This window comes from Schistocerca piceifrons, chromosome 3, assembly GCF_021461385.2.
Source record: "Schistocerca piceifrons isolate TAMUIC-IGC-003096 chromosome 3, iqSchPice1.1, whole genome shotgun sequence".
NCBI classification, from domain to species: Eukaryota; Metazoa; Arthropoda; class Insecta; order Orthoptera; family Acrididae; genus Schistocerca; species Schistocerca piceifrons.
The window spans coordinates 242,267,183-242,272,849 of NC_060140.1; the positions used below are offsets into that span (position 1 = coordinate 242,267,183).

The 5,667-nt window shown below is 46.3% G+C and overlaps 1 non-coding gene across 1 annotated transcript; it reads left to right on the forward strand.

Moving 5' to 3' along the window:
* The first annotated feature begins 386 nt into the window (after positions 1 to 386).
* Positions 387 to 459, forward strand: Trnas-cga. The gene has a single exon. It is a non-coding gene; the product is annotated as a tRNA-Ser (tRNA).
* The last annotated feature ends 5,208 nt before the right edge of the window (positions 460 to 5,667 follow it).

Sequence of the window (5,667 nt, forward strand, 5' to 3'; positions counted from 1 at the left end):
TTTAGCAGTATCTAGGTTTTCCAAATTTAGGGCAAATATTGATTGAAAAAGGAAAGAACTACGGCTGAGTGGATATTAAAAATCACATTCTGGTCGTATGCAACGTAGAGCGTAGGAAGATCAGTATGAAAGGAAAACTTCTTCCAGGATGAGATTTTCACTCTGCAGCGGATTGAGCGCTGATATGAAACTTCCTGGCAGATTAAAACTGTGCGGCGGGCCGAGACTCGAACTCGGGACCTCTGCCTTTCGCGGTCAAGTGCTCTACCAACAGAGCTACCCAAGCACGATGCACGCTCCTCCTCACAGCTTTACTTCTGCCAGTTTGGAGGGTAGGGGACGAGGTATTGGCAGAAGCAAAGCTGTGAGGAGGGGGCGTGAATCGTGCTTGGGTAGCTCAGTTGGTAGAGCACTTGCCCGCGAAAGGCAAAGGTCCCGAGTTCGAGACTCGGCCAAGCACACAGTTTAAATCTGCCAGAAGGTTTCGGAAAACTTCTTCTTTCAGAGATATACTTTTTACATTGGATCTTCTCGTGGAATTTCAATCACCAGTTTTCTCCTCCGATTGCGAAAACATTCTATTGATACCCACCTACATAGGGAGAAATGATCATCACGATAAAATAAGAGATATCAGAGCTCGTACAGAAACATTTAAGTGCTCATTTTTCCCGCGTGCCGTTCGTAAGTGGAACGGTAGAGAGACAGCTTGTAGGTGGTTCATTGAACCATCTTCCAGGCATTTTATTGTGAATAGCAGAGTAATCACGCCTGCCTAATATTGTGTAGGGCCCAAGCGAGCACTCAGAAGTGCCGCAGTACGACGTGGCATGGACTCGACTAATGTAGATGTAGATATAGAAGAGCCAAAGAAACTGGTACGCCTGCCTAATATTGTGTAGGGCCCCAGCGAGCACCCAGAAGTGCCGCAGTACGACGTGGCATGGACTCGACTAATGTAGATGTAGATGTAGAAGAGCCAAAGAAACTGGTACGCCTGCCTAATATTGTGTAGGGCCCCAGCGAGCACCCAGAAGTGCCACAGTACGACGTGGCATGGACTCGACTAATGTAGATGTAGATGTAGAAGAGCCAAAGAAACTGGTACGCCTGCCTAATATTGTGTAGGGCGCTGCGAGCACCCAGAAGTGCCGCAGTACGACGTGGCATGGACTCGACTAATGTAGATGTAGATGTAGAAGAGCCAAAGTAACTGGTACGCCTGCCCAATATTGTGTAGGGCTCCAGCGAGCACCCAGAAGTGCCGCAGTACGACGTGGCGTGGACTCGACTAATGTCTGAAGTAGTGCTGGAGGGAACTGACACTATGAATCATACAGGGCTGTCAATAATTACATAAGTGTGCGAGTGGGCGGAGATCTTTTCTAAACAGCACGTTGAAAGGCATCCCAAATATGCTCAATATTGTTCATGTCCGGTGAGTTTGGTGGCCAGTGGGAGTGTTTAAGCTCAGAAGAGTTCCTGGAACCAATATGTAACAATTCTGGACGTGTGGGGTGTAGCGTTGTCCTGCTGAAATTCCTCACGTCCGTCGGAAAGCACAATGGACATGAATGGATGCAGGTGATCGGACAGGATGCTTACATATGTGTCACCTGTAAAAGTCATATCCAGATGTATCAGAAGTCAAATATCACTCCAAAAGCCGGCCGCGGTGGCCGTGCGGTTCTGGGGCTGCAGTCCGGAACCGCGGGACTGCTACGGTCGCAGGTTCGAATCCTGCCTCGGGCATGGATGGGTGTGATGTCCTTAGGTTAGTTGGTTTATGTAGTTCTAAGCTCTAGGGGACTGATGACCTAAGATGTTAAGTCCCATAGTGCTCAGAGCCATTTGTACCAATCACTCCAAAAGTACACGCTCCATGCCATTACAGAGCCTCCTTCAACTTGAACAGAACCCTGCTAACATGCAAGGTCCATTGGTTAATGAGGTTTCCTCCATACGCGTACACCCGTACACGCTTACACTGGAAGCTTTTCCGATACAATTTGAAACGAGACTCGTCCGACCAGGCAACATATTTCCGGTCATCAAAAGTCCAATGTCGGTATTAACGGGCCCAGGCGAGGCGTAAAACTTTGTGTCGTGTAGTCATCAAGGGTACGCGAGTGAGTCTGCGACTGGGTGTTGCGTTGCTCTTTCGTTCGGATCGTCATAAGTGACATTCCACTATTGAGATATGTGAACGGACACTGCACACTTGGGAAATGAAGAGAGATACAGGTAATTGCTAATCGTTACGGCTCTGGTCAAAAGGTGTTACTGTCATTAAAGTACAGGCAAGGAAACCTAAATCAACCAAACCAGTGTATGTTTAGTAAATAATTATTATTGGCTTACGTGATGTTTTCTGTTCGTTATTACTAATTTCACGTGTTTATTTGTTAGAATGGAAGTGGAGATAAATGTAGTTTAATATGATACCTTAATATTTGCACTTCTATTCACCGACTATGTGATAGTGAGGGAATTTGTATCGGGTAAGCGGCGTGAGCCGTATACACGAGGAGAAATTGGTAATATGTAATTAGACAACTGGAGAAATGAGAAACATTCCATAACTATTCAAATATGCAAAGAGAGGATTATTTGTGGGATTTCTGAAATTGTTTATTTAATGAATTACATTAGCAGGTATTAATGTTGGGTTTGGTGCAAAGTGAAAGACGTGGGATAACGGAGATCAGAACTGCAAGCTGACAGGCTATGATTAATCTCCGCCAGTCAGGAGTGAGACCATTTCCTCGCATTTTGTGCGTTAAATAACTGCTTTGCCTAGCCTATAAAGTGATTGAGGGCTAAGACGTCATGACGATTAGATGGGTTAACACTGAGCTCTGAAAAAGTGTTGGAATTTTGTGGATTTGTGAGTTTAAAAAGATCGTGGAGTGTCGTAAAGTACTAATGGGCATAGGATAACGCCAAAGTTTTGTCTGACAGTGTACTTTTGCGTAACTTGAATCCATCTGACGTATTATACAAGTCGTGAGTGAGAACCTATCGTTCAAAGTGACTAATCTGTGTAAACTGAGCGAGGACTGCATTCCAAAAAGAATCCGTACGTAAATTTTCCGGTAACAGGTTAAGTATACCGGATGGTTATAATTTAACTTTCCCAATTTAACACGGAAACTAATTGTTGTACAACGACCAAACTTGGTAGTATTAATGTCAAGGACACGGGGAAGAGAAATAATGCAGAATCAATTCCACTGAAGCACTTTCAATTTGCTGCTATGGTACATCACACCACTACATACCGGTACGACTATTGATACAAAAGAGGCTAAATATGGTGCTCATCACTGCCCACAATAGTTTGAAATCGCGGGATTGGATTCTGCACAGCAGAATGAAGCATGTCCATTGGTATGATGGCTACCTATCTTGATATTCTGCGCTTCAGATCAGCACTTGTGCGAATGTTTCCCTGGTAAACCCTGTCCTTCATGTAGCCCCACAACCAGAAATCACAGGGAGCGAGATCAGGTGATCGTGTCGTGCCGGCCAAGCATTTGGAAACGATCGGCTGATAATTCGACTGTTTCCTAATGTCTTTCGAAGAAGCATGGGAACTGCACTAGGGATATGCGGTGGGGCCCCATCTTGCATGAAAACCGTTGAGTTCAGTCTGTCTTTCTCCTGTACGGCGGGTATGACATACAACAGTAACATATCGCCGTAACGCTGGCCAGTCACAATGCATGTCTTTGATACTTGAGCGCCAACCTATTCAAAACAGAATGGGGAAGCGATGAACGTAGCCGTGAAGCCACACCACATGCTGACACGTTCACCATACAGAGGGGCTTCATGCGCAGTGATTGGATATGGAGATTTCCATACTCGGCAAATGTGTGTGTTCACCTCACCCTTCAGAGAAGAATAAATTTCGTCTGTCCATAGGATGGTCCAGAGCCAAACTCAAGCCTTGCGAGAAAGTGGAGAGCGAAGTCAACACGTCGTTGTGAGTCCTACGGCGAAAGCTGTTGTATGATTTGGATCTTGTGCGAATACCATTTGAGAATGGATCGAAGCACCTTCAGTACAGTAGACCATGCTATGTTCAACTGTCGTGGCACGGCACGCACACTGCCTGACGATCAGGAATTGTGCACAGCGTTGTCTGCCATAGCAACGATTTCATCAACCACCTGTGTGATGCCACCGGTCGTCGGCCTCTTCCCGGAGCGATGCGCAGTTGTCTAGCTGACTCGAGCTTCATTATCATGCTCTGTACAGTAGGTGGAGAAAGTGGATCCTTCAGTAATCCTTTCAGAGGACGAAATTGTGGAAGTGCAGCTGCAGCATTACTGTTGCTATGATAATAGGGCATCCCCAATAACACCCTAATCTTTTTGTCCATGCACATGTTGACACGTCAACAAGTGCACTGCGACTGATCAGATGTGTGAGACTATGAATCACGATGACTGGTCACAGCAGCTAGTGGCCATAGTTGGAACTGGACAGTGGCGCTGTGACGCATGGAAATCATGCACCCCAAAAAAACGTCTCTGAGCCCTCTGGGACTTAACATCTGAGGTCATCAGTTCCCTAGAACTTAGAACTACTTAAACCTAACTAACCTAAGGACATCACACACATCCATGCCCGAGGCAGGATTCGAACCTCCGACCGTAGCGGTCGCGTGGTTCCAGATTGTAGCGCCTAGAACCGCTCAAGTAGTGACAACACGCTGAGGTGACAAAAGTCCAGGGATGTCTACTAATATCTTGTCGAACCTCCTTTCTGCAGCCGTCCTGCAACAACTCAGCATGACCTGGATTCAACAAGTCGTTTGAAGCCCTCTGTAGAAATACTGACCCTTGCTGCCTCTATAGCCGTCCATAACTCCAAAAGCGTAGCGGTGCAGTTTTTTGTGCACGAACTGGCCTCTCGGTTATTCCCCATAAATGTTCGATGCGATTCATATCGTGCGACCTGGGTGATCAAGTCATTCACTCGTAGGATTGTCCAGAATGTTCTTCAAATCAATCGTGAATAATTGTGGCTCGGTGATATGGCGTATAGTCATCTATAAATTTCCATCGTTGTATAGGAACATCAAGTAAATGAACGGCTGCAAATGATCTTCAGTTACCCTAATACAACCGTTTCCAGTCAAGAGTCGGTTCAGTTGGACCAGAGCACACAGTCCATTCCACGTAAACATAGACCACACCATTGTAGAGCTACTATAAGCTTACGAGCGCATTATTGACAACTTGGGTCCATGGCTTCGTAAGGTCTGCGCTACACTCGGACCTTAAAATCAGGTCTTACCCGCTGAAATTGGGACTCATCTGACAAGTATACGGTTTTTCCGTCGTCTAGGGTCTAACCGATAAGGTCACAAGCCCAGGAGAGGCGCTGCTGGCGATGTCATGCTGTTAACTAAGGCATTCGTGTCAGTCGTCTGCTGCCATAAACCATTAACGCGAAATTTCTTCGCCCTGTCCTAACGGATACGTTCGTCGAACTTCCCATATTGATTTCTGTGGTTGTTTCACGTTAGCGCTGACAACTCTACGCAAACGCCGCTGCTCCCAGTCGTTAAGTGCAGGCTGTCGCCCACTGCCTTGTCCGTGGTGAGAGGTAATGCCTGAAATTTGGTACTCTCGTACTCTCGACACATTCTTTGCG